The 17,508-nt window shown below is 46.3% G+C and overlaps 1 protein-coding gene across 1 annotated transcript in view; it reads right to left on the bottom strand.

Annotated features, from left to right (window-relative positions):
• Positions 1-17,508, bottom strand: part of NECAB2 (N-terminal EF-hand calcium binding protein 2) — a 1,135,462-nt gene that overhangs the window by 734,800 nt on the left and 383,154 nt on the right. The gene's annotated exons all lie outside the window — the stretch shown is intronic.

The following is a 17,508-nucleotide window of genomic DNA, read 5'->3' as shown; positions in this document are numbered from 1 at the left end:
TCAACTTGCATTGATAAAAAATATTTTTCTATTCATTTATTTCATGTATTTATGTATTTAGTTTATTATTTATTTATCCCATTTATATGATGCTTGCTGCAAAAGGTGTTGTGATGCTTTACAGAGAACATGACCTCAGTAAACCTGGATTACATTGAGATGGGTTAATGAGTGAGTAAATGGTTAAACAAGTAAAAGTGAAAGTTACAAGGCAGAATAGAGTGTGTATGTTGGATCTGATCAAGGCATTTCTGTCACTGTTGAGCAAATGTCTGAAAAGTGGTCTCAGAGTTGTTTCTGAAATGCTGATAGTGGGTAAGTTTCCCTAAATCTTTTTTTTTCTTATTGTACCGTTTATTTAGCGCGCACTCGACCCGAAGGTATCAGGGCGCTTTACATGAGCACCAGCTGCGCTATCAGGCGGACACATTCATTTTGTTAGGGACAGGGAGATTAAGTGATTTGCCCAGAATCACAGGATGTGGAGCGTCCATGCCGAGACTCGAACCCTGTTCCCCAGCTCCGAGGTCGACCACTCTAATCGGGCAGGCACGTGAAAATCTGTTCCACCATGTCAGTAATCTTTATCAGAAAAATAAAAGTGGATTAGTGGAATGCTTACATTGATCTTGGTTCATCATTTTTGCTCACTGTGCGGCTCTAGATAGCAACCAACCATATGCAAATCAGCTTTGCTTCTACTCCAGTTAGAACAGCCCAACCCAAACTGGTAGGCAAGGTGCCCTCCAAATGGCAAATAGAGCAGCTCCAGACAGATCTTGACTTTGTTGCAACTACTAAGGTAAGAGGCATTAACTGTTCTCTTTTACTTAATACAGAGTCTTGAAAACATTTATTAAATATTTCTGACAAAGGTTTCAGACTCTTGTCATCCGAGGAGGATGTGAAGAAACTGCTAAATTTCAGGAGCGGCTCCTCCATTAGGGCGGAGGAGGCTCGCCCCACTGCTTTCTCGCAGTGTGAGAAGCAGAAACATAAAAAGGTATAAATGGAGGGAGCATGCCCGTTCCTGCTTAGGAGCAGGAAAACGCCAAATGCAAGACCTGGCCCAGGAGCAGATGCGTCGCGGGACCCGGTCGGTTGAGTTTTTGTTTATTTGTCTTTTAACCCCCCGCCTCCCCCGGCGCAACCCCCACTTGCGAGTATTGCGAGCCGCGTCTGCTAAATTTAGATGGTTTTTATTATTGCTCTGATGTCTGGACGCCTTAGGATAAACTGATGCCTTTGCTTTAATGGATCAGGTAAAAATGTTAAAGAGCTGAAGGAATAAATGTCACTGAGGCGCCGTGGTTACCAGGATTTAGTGGATCCGCATGGGGATTTAAGCAAGGAAGGCGCACACTGGTGAGCAGGTGACAGGCCAGATAACGCAAATGTGATGAGCTGCTTTTTGAATATATGTCAGGGGAGTTGTTAGGTTTAGATCTGATGTCTAACAAACAAAATTATGAGTTAAAGAGATGAGGATGAGAAACAGGAACATGAGCATTGAGACCATGATCATCATCCGGGCTCGGTGGTTGCGATGTGCACCCAAGATGCGCTGCGCCGACTTTGTGTGGTATTGAATGTTAGTAATTTAGAGATTATGTTGGCCATAATCTGCCCATTTCTTCAGGAACCCAGAGGTATAGTGGATGCACTAAGAAGAAACTAAAAGTGTGTAGATTAAAATGTGTCACATTGTGGTAAAATCACAAACCCCTGCACACAAATGAAACGTTTAAATACAAAGAATTGATGTTGCTGGTCCTCACGGCAGTGGGGAAGTTGCGACCCTCTCTCCCATTTACCATTGCAGCCCCACTGGTAACCCACAGGGCTTTGACGGGAGGTGGTTGGTACCTGGGCAACCACAATGTGCTCATCCCCTTATAGGGTGGGATGAGGACACCCAGTCAACCCTATTCTCTGGTTCCCACTCACAGCTGCTGGTTTCCTTCTTGCTGTCAGACCAGGAACCTTAGTTCTCTCCCTCACTGTGTCGAGGCCTGACACCTCTCTATGCTAGGCCTGGACTTCTCTTCCATCCTCACCCTCTATTCTCAGGTTCTCCTTGCACATTCGTCCATATGTAGAGACTTCCAGTTCATAGGTGTAGGCAATTGGGTTACTGGTTGAGGGCGGTGAAACCCTACTCAAGCAGCAGCCACAATTCTTGTCAGGGTGAAACACAAGTAAACCTCCAATTAACCTGTCCTTCACCCTTTGGTAGCTTGGCGTAAAAGCAGTCAGGCTTAATTTAGAGGCAATGTATTTACGCAGCACTTCACACAGTTATGAAGTGAAAACACAGCACAAGAAAAATCCCATACCAATTTTTTAAAATGGTGTAAAATTGAATTCATTTTTTGACATCAAAATGACAAAATCAGTAGCATCGGAAATATTTTATTTTAAAGATTTAGATAAAAATAGTGTCTAGAAGTACAAAGCGCTAACTATGGTTATCTGGCCACAGACCAGAACAAAGTCACAGGTTCAGGCCGACCATGATTGAGTACGGGCCTAATACAGGGACGAAGTTAGGGTTGTTGAACAAAGTGCCTTAGATCCTGTGAGATCTCTCGTTGAGGATGCATCGGGCAGCGGCGGCTCTGAGTAGCTAAGGGTGCTTTGCGTGGCCCTGTGTCAATGATGCATCGAGCAGCAGTGGTTCCAAGGTGCTGCAGGGCTGTGGTGCAAGGTCCTGTGTAGAGGATGTGTTGCGAAGTGGCGGTTCTGAGGAGATGCGGGGTCCTGCATCTGAGATGCGTGGAGCAGTGGCGGTTCTGATGCGAGGCTGCAAGACACTGCATCGGTTTTGCTTGGACCACAGCTGAGCTGGCAGAGTACCTTGAGGCACACTTCCAAGGGTCCAGGACTGAGGTAACACCACCTGGGGGGGGGGGGCAAGACTCACAGCAGCGAGAGTTGAGCTGTTGGGTTATGGTGGTGTGAGCCTTTTCTGTCCCTGAGGCTCTGATCAGAAGGCCAACCAACTTGCCCTTGGAGTTACTCTGGTGGTCCTGGGTTCAAGATGCAGGTCCTCTCCTTCTTCGTATTCAGGCAGCAGAGTATCAGGGCAAAAGAATAGCAATCCATCTTGCAACAGAGCAGCACAGCAGTCCTTCTGAGTCTTCCAGAGGGGTACTGAAGAGTTGAGTATGAAGATCTACTATCTATACTTGGTGCCAGATTTGAAGTAGGAGATGTTTCTAGAGGGTTCTACCCACGAAGGTGCTTGAAATTTCCTTCCTTCCTTCCTTCCTTCCTTCCTCTCTGCCCTAGCCCAAGGTTGTCTGGGGGTACAATAGACTAGGATGAAACCGTTTGTGAGCGTGCTGAGGCAGCGTATTTGTGATGTGCGAGTGTGGTAGGTGACTGCTCTGCCCCCTCATCACGTCAGAGATGGCCCATCCTGCCAACACCTATTCCCCCTTTGTCTCACTGTTTGGAGCAATACACAGAGACCATTTAATTTATATGCCCTGGGTACATGTAATACACCTTTACTAGGAACTTACAAGTAAATTAAATGTGGCAATTGGTGTAAGCACATTAGCACTGGTTAGCAGTGGTAAAACATGCAGAGTCCTAAAACCAACAAAATGAGTCAGAAAACAGGAGGGTGAAGGCAAAAGGTTTAGGGATGAGCAGAGAGGGCCAAATGCAACAGTAAGCTTCATGTTACAAACAGCCAACAACAGCATTGAGCTTACCGAGACAACTTGGTAAACCAGCCTGCCGACAGCACTTCACTTCCCCATCTTGACAGCACTTGGAGATGCTTATTTATGTTAAGAACACACATTTGCTGCTGGAAGTGGCTTAGTGGGTTATGCTGGCTGCTACAGGTGCCAACTTTTAATCATGCTAGGTCAACTCATCCATTTAAGTTTGACAAACTGACTCATTTTAACTTGGGTAACAGTAACAATTACTACTTTAAGGCTTTGAAACAAACATCACAGTAGAAAGTACTAAGTAAGAAAGTTTTATAATCAGTGGTAGTATTAAAACTATTATTATTTTTTGTTAACACCAATAACTCAGTAATATGTGCATAGTAATAATAATACCCACCACCACTTGTGGTTAACTGCAGATTTTTGTGCCAACCAGTTCTCTAAAGCTATCACCAAGCACACATGTGCAGAAGGAATTTGTAAACAGTACTTACCGGGTATGCAATTTAATTATGATATGTATGGCTCTCATAGAGAACCTCAATCATTTATTTTAGTTTCTGAAAGTCATAATTCCTTACTATGGCATCACTACAGTTGACAACAAAGGTGGTTTTTGTTGTGATGTCATGAAGGCCTTCAAGGCCAGGCTGACAGGGCTCTCTAAGAGCCTCTCAGTGCAGCTTGTCTGCTCTGACTGAAAGCAGTAAGCACAGGTGCATGAGGGGGAGGGAAGGAAGCAAGGGAAGGTAGTGGGTTTTGGCTAAGGATGGCAGGTAAGGTATTTTTACACATTTATGTCAGGGAGAAATGGCATGTTATATACAGCTCTTCCATTATCCCCTGCCCCTGCGCAGTAGTTAGAGGCAGAAACAGATAATTCTGAGGGCCATACATAACATATAATTATAGATGGGTAAAAAGTGAATTACGGGGATATTATTCACCTCGGGGTTCTGAGTGGCATCATAGGCAACTTGAAATTCGCTCTCGTTGTCTGTTTGATGTCACTCAGAGCACCTTAGTGAAAAACATCCCCATAATTCACTGTTACCTATCTATAATTCTATATGTCTAATTAAAAAAATTAGGAAATGTCTAATATTAAGAACATACAATGTCGATCATCATTGCTAAATTCCCCTCTGAGTCAAGTAACAATCTGCGACAAGGGAATTCACCCATGTGGCTAAGTAATCAGACTTTTATTTTTTGTAAACAAATGTTATTCGTCAAATACACATGTCGCGAAGCTCTGTAACCCAGAGACTTCCATAGCATCAAGAAACAACATATCGGCTTTGACAATTTTCTCATGAGATACCTAATGGAAATTGCATAAGAGACGTGCATAACAAAAACCGTCCCCCCAATGAAATGAACATTGAACAATCCCTCCCCTCACCCCCCCCACCCATCGCACCGGCAATCCAGTCAAGGCAGCAAATCTGTTTGCGGCTGCAATTCTGTCATCACTAAGTATTCAGACTTTTTGATACTGAACCTGTGTTCCCAATAGAGTTTTGTACAGAGGTAACCTCCTCCACCAAATGACATATCTCGCCTATGATGGTGGACAATGTGTGCCCTGTGTCCACATCAATCTCACAACAAGTAACCGGATGGTATGTCCACTATACTTAAATGTAAGTGCAAAGATAAGGGTGTACAAATGATCCAAATAATACAGAAAATATTTATTTATAAAGACAAGAACCCTCACTCACCGAGGTGACATGCTTCATCATTGGGTTCCCTCTTGCACACTGTGTCTGCAAGGTACACAGTGTGGGCTACAACACTCCCACAGGTCCTATGATGCTCTCATAGGCATGGAGCATCATAGGACCAGCTGCAATCTGGTCTGTAATCAGTCTCAAAACGTCTACCACATCCTTAGGTGGCCATGTATGTGCGCGCCACAGGAATCTACTTTCCTGTCTGCAATTCCCAATGGTATACAGGCCACAAGGGGGCTGGTCCTATGATGCTCCATATAAATTAAGTATGGCATTTATAATTTGTGCATATTAACAGCAGAGTGACATGATTGTGGTCCTGATGAATGCCTATGAATTCAACTCACGTGAGGCAGAAACATGTTGACCTAGTCAAGTAGGGAACATCCATATTCCTCATACTGTTTTTTAACTCTATCCGCTTGGGCCAACAGAATAAACTAATTTGTCCCTTGTAGAAATAGTTTTAACTCACCCTTTTATTTTATTTTTGCACTCTGTCCCTCACTCATATGCACATTGGAGGATAAAAACACCTCACGCTCCTCTCCTGTGGGAGAGTTGTAGCCCACACTGTGTACCTTGCAGAGCTGCAGATCACAACCGATGCCAGGCTGCCAGCAAAGATTGTTTAAATAGCTGAGTCATTCATCTCTCCAGCATGACGCATTCTCTACTAGTGCAACATTTTTATGGCTTATTTTGCACTACTTTTTTTTTTTTTAGTTTAGCTCTCTTCGAAGACATTATAGTTTTCATTAGCCCGAATTGTACAAGTAGAACAAGTACTTACTTGCACCCACTGGGGTGAACCACTCAAGAACTTCATGTACCAGCTTCCCTTGGGGCGACCCGGAGGAGGAGCTAGCGGAGTGCGGTCCATTGCGGTTGTTTATAAAAATGGCTCCCTCGAGCTTTGAGCTGACGAGCTCCTGGACGACGCACCTGCGTGCCTGTGTGGGCACTGAGGCCCTTGACGGTTGCTTGGCGGCCCTCTCTTCCACCCCTAACTATTTTCTCTACTGAGGAGGGAAGTTATCCCGAAACCCGAGCCATGTCTCGGGCGATATTTTAAAACCCGGGACATGTATCGGGTCTAGAGATCATCAGTTCAACAAGTACTTACTTGCACCCACTGGGGTGAACCACTCAAGAACTCCATCAGAGATCATCAGTTCAACAAGTACTTACTTGCACCCACTGGGGTGAACCACTCAAGAACTTCATGTACCAGCTTCCCTTGGGGCGACCCGGAGGAAGAGCTAGCGGAGTGCGGTCCATTGCGGTTGTTTATAAAAATGGCTCCCTCGAGCTTTGAGCTGACGAGCTCCTGGACGACGCACCTGCGTGCCTGTGCGGGCACTGAGGCCCTTGACGGTTGCTTGGCGGTCCTCTCTTCCACCCCTAACTATTTTCTCTACTGAGGAGGGAAGTTATCCCGAAACCCGAGCCATGTCTCGGACGATATTTTAAAACCCGGGACATTTATCGGGTCTAGAGATCATCAGTTCAACAAGTACTCACTTGCACCCACTGGGGTGAACCACTCAAGAACTCCATCAGAGATCATCAGTTCAACAAGTACTTACTTGCACCCACTGGGGTGAACCACTCAAGAACTTCATGTACCAGCTTCCCTTGGGGCGACCCGGAGGAGGAGTTAGCGGAGTGCGGTCCATTGCGGTTGTTTATAAAAATGGCTCCCTCGAGCTTTGAGCTGACGAGCTCCTGGACGACGCACCTGCGTGCCTGTGCGGGCACTGAGGCCCTTGATGGTTGCTTGGCGACCCTCTCTTCCACCCCTAACTATTTTCTCTACTGAGGAGGGAAGTTATCCCGAAACACGAGCCATGTCTCGGGCGATATTTTAAAACCCGGGACATGTATCGGGTCTAGAGATCATCAGTTCAACAAGTACTTACTTGCACCCACTGGGGTGAACCACTCAAGAACTCCATCAGAGATCATCAGTTCAACAAGTACTTACTTGCACCCACTGGGGTGAACCACTCAAGAACTTCATGTACCAGCTTCCCTTGGGGCGACCGGAGGAGGAGCTAGCGGAGTGCGGTCCATTGCGGTTGTTTATAGAAAAGTGGATGTGCCACAAGCATACACAACCATTTTATGTTCATGCTATAAATGTTTATTGGTTTCCATGAAAACATTTCACGAGGAACAGTGGTTGGCTAAAGGAGAGGAGGAATCCCAAACCAGTGAACATGCTTTTTGTAACTCAACCTACAGGAAAACAAAAGGTGTCGGAGGCCTCTGCCAATCACATAAACCCTTAAAGAACAAGGGATGGGGAGTTAATGGTAGCATTTAATATACTATGGGCTCAGTGAGCGAAAAGGTCAAGTGCTTGTGAGGCAGAACCTCTCTTTCAAAGTAAAAATAAATTATTAATAATCCCCGCTTTCATTTAACACTTGTAAAGCCTTTTTGTCAGCAAATGGATGAATTTCCAATCCACACCGAGTGCGTATGGGGTCGTGATCGCCTCATCTCTGTTATGTGTGCAGGGAGGATGGTGTGAGAGTCCTAATGCTATTGTTGCCTGGTTTGGGTCTGGAAAGAGATTACAAAACCAGGTCACTTTAATCATACTTTATCTCAAATCCGAATGTGCGCCGGGCAGCAGATGCTCCCAGTAAATAATGTATGCAGGCAACGGGGCAATAAAATAAATGACTACTTAATAAACACAGCTATGCTGGCATAGGTTCTTGTATGCTCAGAAGCGGCCAGAATTAAAATCTACCGCATGACATCGAAATTGCATAGGTCATTTTATATTTTTTATTTGTAAGCATGGGGATAAACACGATCAGAAATGCTGTACATAGCAATGAAGAAGGTGAACAGGTAAATTAGTTTTAGGTTGTTTATGCAGTAGAAGGAGGTAGTGATTTAGGACATGGAGTGTTAGACCTGGCCCTTTTTGCAGGTTCACCCACAAAGTTTTACCCCTTTGCCTCTTATTTTTCTGACCCTGTTTTTGTTGGCTTTTGGACTCTGGGCACTTTACCACTGCAGATCAGCGCTAAAGTGCAACTGCTCTCTGTGTAAATTGTGATTATGATTGGTTTTCCATGATTTGCATATTTGTTTTACTAGTAAGTCCCAAGTAAAGTGCACTGAGTGTGCCAGGCCCTGTAACTCAAATGATACTAATGGGCCTTTAGCACTGATTGTGCCACCCACACAAGTAGCCTTTCAAATGTGACTCAGACTGCCACTGCAGTGTCTGTGCACGCAGTTTTCAACTGCCATGTCAACCTGGCAAGTGCACCCACTTGCCAGACCAAACCCTTCCCTTTTACTACATATAAGTCACCCCTAAGGTAGGCCCAAGGTACCCCCATGGGCAGGGTGCACTGTATGTGAAGGGTAAGACATGTACACGTGTGTGTTACATGTTCTGATAGTGAAATACTGTGCATTTTGTTTTTCACTATTGCAAGGACTAGCTATCATTGGAGCTGCCTTATAACATTTTACACGTGTAACTTTCAATTGGGAACAGCTAGAGATTTGGAGTTTAGGCTCGCTGAACTCGGAATGAAATAACCCACCTTTTAGTAAAAGTGTTTTTTAAAATGGGGGGTTGAAATTGCCACTTTTAGAAAGTGGGCATTTTCATGTTTACCCAGCCTGTGTACCTCTGCCTGTTTGTTTTATTCACTGTATAGTTTTGGAGTGACAGGAGCTGGGGATGGGCATTCACTCTAGACAGTCAAAATGGAGGTTGAGGTGTGTCATGCCTGTCCTGGGTGACTCATAGCCAGGCCGAATAGACCTTTCTCCATTTGGAGTGGTGGGAGGAATTTTCACTAGCACCTGAATAGGCTGTGTCTGCTCTGCAAAATTCAGTCTCCACCTCCTGTAGTGAAGCTGGACCAGGGAGGACAGAACTGGTATTTACTTAGCTCAGAGACTCTTGAAACAAAGACTACAAAGAGAAAATAGGGTATAAGTAGTGAACCTGAAACCTCAGAACTTTACATCACTTCTGGAACTAAGAGGATTCAGCCAAGAAGAAGAACTGAAAATTTGCCAGGAAGAGTACTGCCTCTTTGCTGTGAGTTGCTTTGTTGGGTTGGTATGCAGTTGCTGCTTCTGTCTGTTGGCAGAGGAAAGGATTGAAACTTTTGCCCAGCTATGGTATCCTGCTTAAAGAAGATCTCAAAGGGCTTGTGTGAGCTGGCCTCCTGTTGTGAAGACTCAGGGACAACAAAGTCTTCTTTGTGCTTTCATCACTAAAATCCACAGAGCCCAGTGGCGGCTCCTCAGCATAGGCAGAGGAGCGTGGCCCCACTGCTTTTAAGCAGTGTGACTAAAGGAAAAATAAAATGAATGTTATTATTATTTCATTTGTTCCAGCTGCTTTGCAGGCGGGCACAGCTGCTCTGCTCTCAGAGCAGGGCAGGGGAGGACTGGTGGGCACACTCGGATGATACTTTGGCATGCCCTCTTAGGCATGCGCAATTTCCATGTTTCATCCAGGCTGCATTACATCCTAGGTGGGGAACATGCCCAGGCCCCCAGTCCCGGTCTGAGCGCTGAATCACGTTGCTCAGACCAATCACAACGCAGCATTGCAGCATTGTCATCGATCAGGGGGGCCTGGGTGTGCTTCCTGGTTCCTGTTCCAACGCGGAGGAGAGACGGAGCAGAGGCGCGGGACACGGGCATAAGGTTAGTGGTTTTTATTTTTGATTGTTTACATTCCCCTTCTATTCCCCCATATCCATACCGGCTTCCACTGACGGAGCCCTCTTGACCTGGCTACTGGGCCTGCCTTCCCCCACCCACTGCAGGCAACTTGAGGCACTGGGCAACCCGTGCTGTGTTGTAAGTCTTGAGGTTCCGTGCGAGACAGAACGACACTTTTTGGGTGTTGTCGAATATGGATGACCTTGGTGTCTACGAACCGCAAATGACGAGTTTGGTGGGTGTACGCGTTTTCGCTATGCAACCACGTATGGTTCGTCTCATTTTTGGGTTTGGCCATCTGAACCCTCGGGTTCCATTTTAGATGCGGCATCCATTTTGTTTCTTGCCCTCAAGTAGCCAGCGAACGGACCTTGTCCGCTCTGTGACCCTGGGATTCCCAAGCTTACACGAAGGACATGTGTTCCTTTGAGGGGGACTTTTATGATAGGGGAAATGACACGGCGAAGGCAGATGGCCCCGCTCGAGGCTCAGCTTGCCGTGCTGGTCCATTGTTTCAGTCGTGCATGCATTGGACACGAGGTCTTTGATCCTGTAATCAAGTTTCCGTTATTACTCCCAACACTCTTTTCCAATCTGTCGTGCATCCTTGTTCTTTCTTTGCATCTGTTTTTGTCCCTTCTCTTAATGTGTTTACAGTCAGAATGGAATGTGTTTAACTGTGGGGATGATATGTTTTTACAGTTGGGAACCGGCAATGCTGCTGTAATTATGTTCCGGCCTCCTGAAACATGAACGCGACTCTTTTGAAGTTTATTGTGGGAACTGAGTTGTAACCTTTGTTTGCCATGTTGTGCAATGGTAAAAACGTGTATAAAAGGAGCGATCCACTTTTGCAATTCGAAGCAGTCTCCGAGAACCTACACGTTGTGTACTTCTTGTGATTTCTGTATCCCTGCAGTAAATAAACGCTGATCTTTGACGTCGCTGGAAGTGTCCCGTGTCTCTGTGTTTTGTACGCCAGAACAGGTAACCCACGAAGGTTTCAGGTGTTGTCCCCTGGCACCGCTGGGTTTTAGAATAACCCAGTCCTTCAGTTGGCGCCCAACGTTGGGCGACATCAGCGGTACCGGTCCAAAGCCCGACGATCGTGAGGAACTTCGTGTGAAATCTCCGAGGGAAGGTGCACCCCGCTTCATCGATCCAGTTGTCGAAATAAGTGGCCCGAAGTCTTTTCCCGCGAAGATCCCCGCCTCCTGACGGCTGCGACGGACTGATGCCCTGACTGTCGACCTGTTTTGGCGCTTGGCGTAGTCCTTTGTACGGCGAGACGATAGACGGGCCTTCCTGGTGACGCCACTGCTCTTTCAGTTAAGTATTTGTGGGTCGCTCCCAGAGTTACTTTGTTGTTTGCATGGTTCCATTGCATTTGTGGTTCTTAGTTGTTGGGTTTTATTTGACGATTGCAATTGCCAAAAACCGAGGGTCTTGCATTCGATAGCCCTTGAAGTTTGTAAACTCGGTTAGTGTGCACGATGCCTGGCCGTAGTACTTTGTTTGGTTTCCTTAAATGTTGCAGAACGGATTCCCGGCTGGAGGATTCATGCCCGATACCTCCGGTTGGAACTCCAATTTATGAGCTCTATAGTCGCCATGGCGTAGGTCCTATCGTATATAATGAATATTGGGTTCGCTACACTAAAAATGATGGCGTTCTTAGTTGGCCATCACATGGTAGTTTCGAAACTGCCGTCTTAGATAATCTTGAAGCTAAACTGTTTAAAAAGAAGGCTAGGCCAGCCATGTTTGATTCCTTCCGGTTATGGCGCAAAGAGGCCAAGCAGAAAGAAATCAAACAGAGTAAGAAAAATAAGAGAGAAGGTGTTATCACGGTGATGCGAAATGCAGAACAGTATCAGCGAGACCAAGATGAGAAGGAGCAGGAAGTTAGTGCTCGACTTCATCATATGGCGGTGGATAAGTGTTATCCGGTGTTACCGTCTAAATCTGATAAGACGGGAGAGGAAGTGATAGAAGATTTGCTATTGTCTTATCTGTTGAAATCACCACCTCCCTATGCTCCAGATACCGTGGGTCCTATGATTCTTCCTATTCCTCAACCTGCTGTTTTGGCGGCTGCTGGTCAGCCCGTCGTTCCTCCCGCTCTCCCGAATCCTCTTGTGCCGCAAATTGTTCATCCTTCTTTACCGGCTTTTCTTCCTACTGCTCCTTTGCCAGTCCCTCCTCAGCCTGTCGTTTCCGCTATTCCTGGTACCGCGTCCACTTCTACTGTCTCCACTCCTACTGTTGTTGCTCCTGTACCTCCTTCTGCTTCTCCTTCTGTTCGTAGCCGTCTCTTTAATGCTGTCGCTACTCTTTATTCTCCGCTTTTTGGGCCAATACTCGGATCGACTCTTTCTGATGTTGCTCAGAGGTGCAGTCAGATTCCTGATGGTAGGGAACGTGAGTCGTTGGTAAAAATGGCGCGTAAATGGATTCGCCATCCTGTGAAGTACACTTCGCGTATAGTGTTTGAAACATTTTCCCAGTTTAATGCGCCTACACAACGATTCGTGTTTGAGGAAATGTGTAAATCTTTGAGGGAAGAGTGGGATCATGATGTGGTCGATAATGTACCGTCTGAGGTTTCTGAGCTCCAGCATCAATTTACGACTGGTGTGATTGTAGGTGATAATGTTCGATGTGCTCTAGAACGCCTGTTATCTTTTCGATGTACAGTGCAACCTCGAGCATTGTTTAAAGACGAGACTGCAGAGTGGATGGCAAAACCTGGTCAGTATCCTATGCGGGAAGTTCCCCCAGTATGGATGCCAGGTGATCCTAATGCTAATCCTCCTGTTCCAGGACGTTTTCAGAGAGTTTGGATACACCTCCCTTGGAAGCGATCGGAGGTTTTGCAGGTGAAGCAAACTTTGCCCGATCCCCGTCAAAATCCTGCAGGTTATTATAAGGAGTTGTCCCAACTAGTGGATGCTACCGTTATGAATCTTGCCGATATTGACATGTTGTTTGGTAATGTAGTGCCTCAGCCGATTTGGGCGAAAATCCGTCATGAGAACCATGCGGCTGAGTTAGGCGGTGACTGGGCTGCACTTGCGGCGGCAGACGCCCAACAAGTTGGTGGGGCTAAACCCGAACAGCTTATTGTGGATTTGCCCCAGAGGATAATTACCCTTATGAAAACCCTTATGCCAGCAATACGCGTTAATTGGGACAAGTTGTCCGCGTGCAAACAAAAGAGGGATGAGAGTGTCTCCGATTTCTTTACGAGATTTGAGGAGGCGTTTGTTGATCATAGTGGTCAGGACATGAGTTCGGAGGGTGGTCAGCGGTTGTTCGTTGATAAATTTGTATCGAACTTGTTGCCCGAACTCAGCAACAAGTTGAAGAATTCTGAGAGTTCGTGGGCTGTTTCTACCACTGCTCAGATATTAGCCACGGCCCAATACTACGATAACAGAGAGAAGGAAGAAAGTGAACGCACGGATAAGAAAACGAAGGATCTTAAAACTAAGGTCTTATTGCAGCAAGCGTATCCTCCGCACCCGAATTACAATGACTCGCAACAGCCAAATCGATCACAATCGCAGTTTTCTCGATCACAGGTGCGTAATGACTCTTCCGCACCTCGCTCTGTGTTAGGGTATAATCAATGTGCATATTGTCGGGGTGAGGGCCATTTGAAGTTTAATTGTCCAGTTTTACGTGACAGGAACAATGGTGTTTCGGCTCGAGGAGGTCGTAGTGGTCCTCAACAAGCTTCACGTGGTAGAGGTCGCGGCGTTACTCAGAATCAGGCCGAGCGTCTTGCCACTTCGTCAGACTCGCAGAATTGTTTCGACCGACGCGAACTCTCGTCTGGTAGATCTGCACAGTATCATGTGGACGACTATTATGTCGAGCATGATGTTGCTGCGGACGGTATCTACTAGGACGGCCGTAGACAGAGGAAGGGAGAAGTATCAGTTCCGGTTGATCAGAGAGGGCCTTATGTCGCAGTTGCCACATTGGGTGTAGTTGAGCCTTTTCTGTTGGACACTGGTGCAGCGAAAAGTTCCATCATGCATTTGAAACTCCCTGGCGCGCCTTTGTCTGGCTTAACGAATGTTTCCGTTGGATTCTCTGGCGCCCCCGTTAGCAATCCAGTTTCTAGTCCCTTGCCCCTTACGATTGGGGCTCATGAGTTAGAAGCTCCTTTGATTTTGACTACAGGTTGTGGTGAGAATCTTTTGGGCTTGGACTTGTTGAAACGGTTACATGCGACTTTGTACTGCTCTCCTACGGGAGTGGAGCTTACATTGGGTCAGAGAGTGATCTCTCCTATGTATTTGTCGATCGATAAGCTCCCACCGGAATTGAGTTCTCTTCCGGTTTCTTTGTGGGCGACAGGTCCCAATGATGTGGGCCTGCTGGATATACCATCTTATGTTGTTCAATTGAAATTCAACGCGCGATTGCAGCGCATACCCCAGTATCGTATCTCCCTTGATGGTGAACGAGCACTATTAGCGATCATTTACGATTTGATCGATAAAGATGTTATTGAGGAAACACTTGGTAACGTGTGTAATAGTCCTGTGTTGCCTATTTTGAAGCGAACTGATCCCTCCAAGCCTCCTGTGTACCGTCTAGTTATTGACTTAAGGGAGGTAAATAAAATTGTTGTCCCACAGTTTCCTGTGGTACCCGACATTACAGCTTTACTGACTCTGATTCCAGCCTCTGCATCATGGTTCTCGGTAATCGATCTGAAGAATGCGTTCTTTAGCATTCCGATTGCTGAGGAAAGCAGGGATTTGTTCGGTTTCTCATTAGGTGGTCGTAGCTTCCGGTTCAAACGCGCACCTCAGGGCTACTGTGAAAGTCCATCGTTCTACAGCCAAGCTCTTAAGAGTCAACTTGATGCATTTGTGCTGCCAACTGGTGCGGCCTTGATTCAGTACGTTGACGATCTGTTGGTAGCTGCAGACACTGAACAAATTTGCCAGACTGCTACGGTGTCACTGTTACAGCATCTTTGTGACTTACATCACAAAGTGTCACCTTCTAAACTGCAATATTGTTGTCAAGAAGTAACCTACCTAGGTCACTTATTGTCAAAGGCGGGAAGAAGGTTGACCCCTGAAAGAATTGCAGCAATTGCTCGAATGACTGTGCCAACAACTCAGAGAGATGTGCGTGCCTTTCTAGGTATCACGTCATACTGCAGACAGTGGATTCCAAATTTTTCACTGTTAGCGAAGCCATTGATAGCTCTCACGTGCAAGGATGTTTCGACTCCTTTGCCATGGATGGAAGAATGTCAGAAAAGTTTTTCTGAACTTCGTGATGCGTTGTGTTCGGCTCCTGTGTTAGGTACTCCTGATTACAGCAAGCCATTTACACTATACGTCCACGAGAGGGAAGGTTGTGCGTTGAGTGTTTTAACGCAACAATTTGGTGGCAAGCAGCGCCCGTGTGCATATTTTTCCTCGACCTTAGACCCGGTAGCCAGAGCGTTGCCGAGTTGCTTGAGGGCGACGGCGGCAGCTGCGGAGTCTATTCGACAATCCGCAGGTTTGGTCATGGATAATATGCTCATAGTGATGGTTCCGCATGCAGTTGACACTCTCCTGAATCGGACGAAAACTCAACATCTGACGAGTGCAAGGTTGTCTGGGTATGAGCTGACCCTTTTGGCAAGTCATATACAGATCAAGCGTTGTAATGTACTTAATCCGGCGACATTGTTGCCGACTAATATGGAATCAGATGATGTACCACCACATGATTGTTATTTACGAACTGAGGAAGAAACAAAGGGTCGTGTGGACCTGAAAAACACCCCATTGACAGATCCCGATGGCACTTTGTATGTTGATGGTTCCTGTTTCAAGTTGCCGAATGGTGATGTGACGACTGCGTACGCTGTAGTGATGTTGAGCACGATTGTGGAAACTGCGAGATTGAATCAGAATTCAGCGCAAGCGGCAGAGTTGATTGCATTGACAAGAGCATGTGTTTTGTCTAAGGGAAAGCGAGTGAATGTGTTTACCGACAGTCAGTATGCATTCGGCGTTGCGCACAGTTTTGGACGACTGTGGAGAGAAAGAGGATTTATGACATCGCATGGTACGAAGATCCAACACGGGCAGCTCGTGAATGATCTTTTGGATGCACTTACATTGCCTAAGCAGGTGGCGATCGTCAAATGTAGTGCACATCGGAAAGTGACGGATGATGTTGGTCGTGGTAATGCATTTGCGGATGAGATTGCTAAGGAAACGGCTAAGAATCTTGCAACTCGAATGTATGCGACAAGTTCAACGAGGTGGTCGACGGAAACTGGTATGTGTGAAGACACTGTTGAGAGTGTGAAAGCAATTCAGAACGAGGCCACTGAAGCTGAAAAGACCAAGTGGAAAGAAAGTACGGGAAGGTTGGATATTCATGGATGTTGGGTTGACTTGACGGAACGTCAGAGGTGGATGTTACCGGATGCGTACGTATTAGCTGTCGTGACGATGGCTCATGGGTTGTCACATATTAGTGCAAAAGGGATATGCAAGTTCTTGTCCCCTGTATGGAAGAATGAGGGTATTACTAAGTGTGCTGAGAGAGTGGTTAAGAATTGCATGGTGTGTCTGATGCATAATCCTGGCAAGGGCACCCCCACTCCACCTGGTCATTTTGCTCCCCCTGTTTGTCCCTTTGAGGTTATCCAACTGGACTTTATCCATATGGAGAGATGCAATAATCTGAAGTATGTTTTAGTTGTGGTTTGTGCGTTCTCCAGATGGATCGAGGCCTATCCTCTTAAGGATAACACTGCCCTGTCCACAGCGAAAATTCTGCTGAAGGAATACTTTCCTCGGTATGGAATGCCACGGATTGTGTGGTCAGATAATGGAAGTGAGTTCGTGGGAAGTGTGATGCAGAGTGTATGTAAGGGCCTTGGAATTCGGCAGAAATTCCACAGCGCTAATCATCCTCAGGCAGCGGGTTTGGTTGAAGGGTACAATGGTACCCTGAAGCTGAAACTTGCAAAGATACAAGCTACGACTGGTCTATCATGGCCTGATGCCTTGCCTCTGGGTCTCCTATCAACCAGAGCGACTGTACACTCTCGAGTAGGGCTTAGCCCATATGAGATTGTGTTCGGCCGCCCTGCGAACATTTGGGGAGTCCCGAGACCTAAGGCCTTTGATAGTCTTGAGTATCCAATGCTAATTGATTACCTTCATGATTTGACCACTAAACTAAGGTTAATCCACCAACAGGTCTTTGAAGCTCTACCGGCGCAGACAGAGGGTCCTGGACATCAGCTCCGGCCAGGCGATTGGGTCGTTACCCGAAATTTTGGTCGAAAACGTAACTTGGAGCCAAGATTCGTGGGACCCTTT

This window comes from Triturus cristatus, chromosome 12, assembly GCF_964204655.1.
Source record: "Triturus cristatus chromosome 12, aTriCri1.1, whole genome shotgun sequence".
Classification (NCBI taxonomy): Eukaryota; Metazoa; Chordata; class Amphibia; order Caudata; family Salamandridae; genus Triturus; species Triturus cristatus.
Note: the sequence above shows the minus strand (reverse complement) of the source record. Positions and strands in the feature narration are given on the sequence as shown.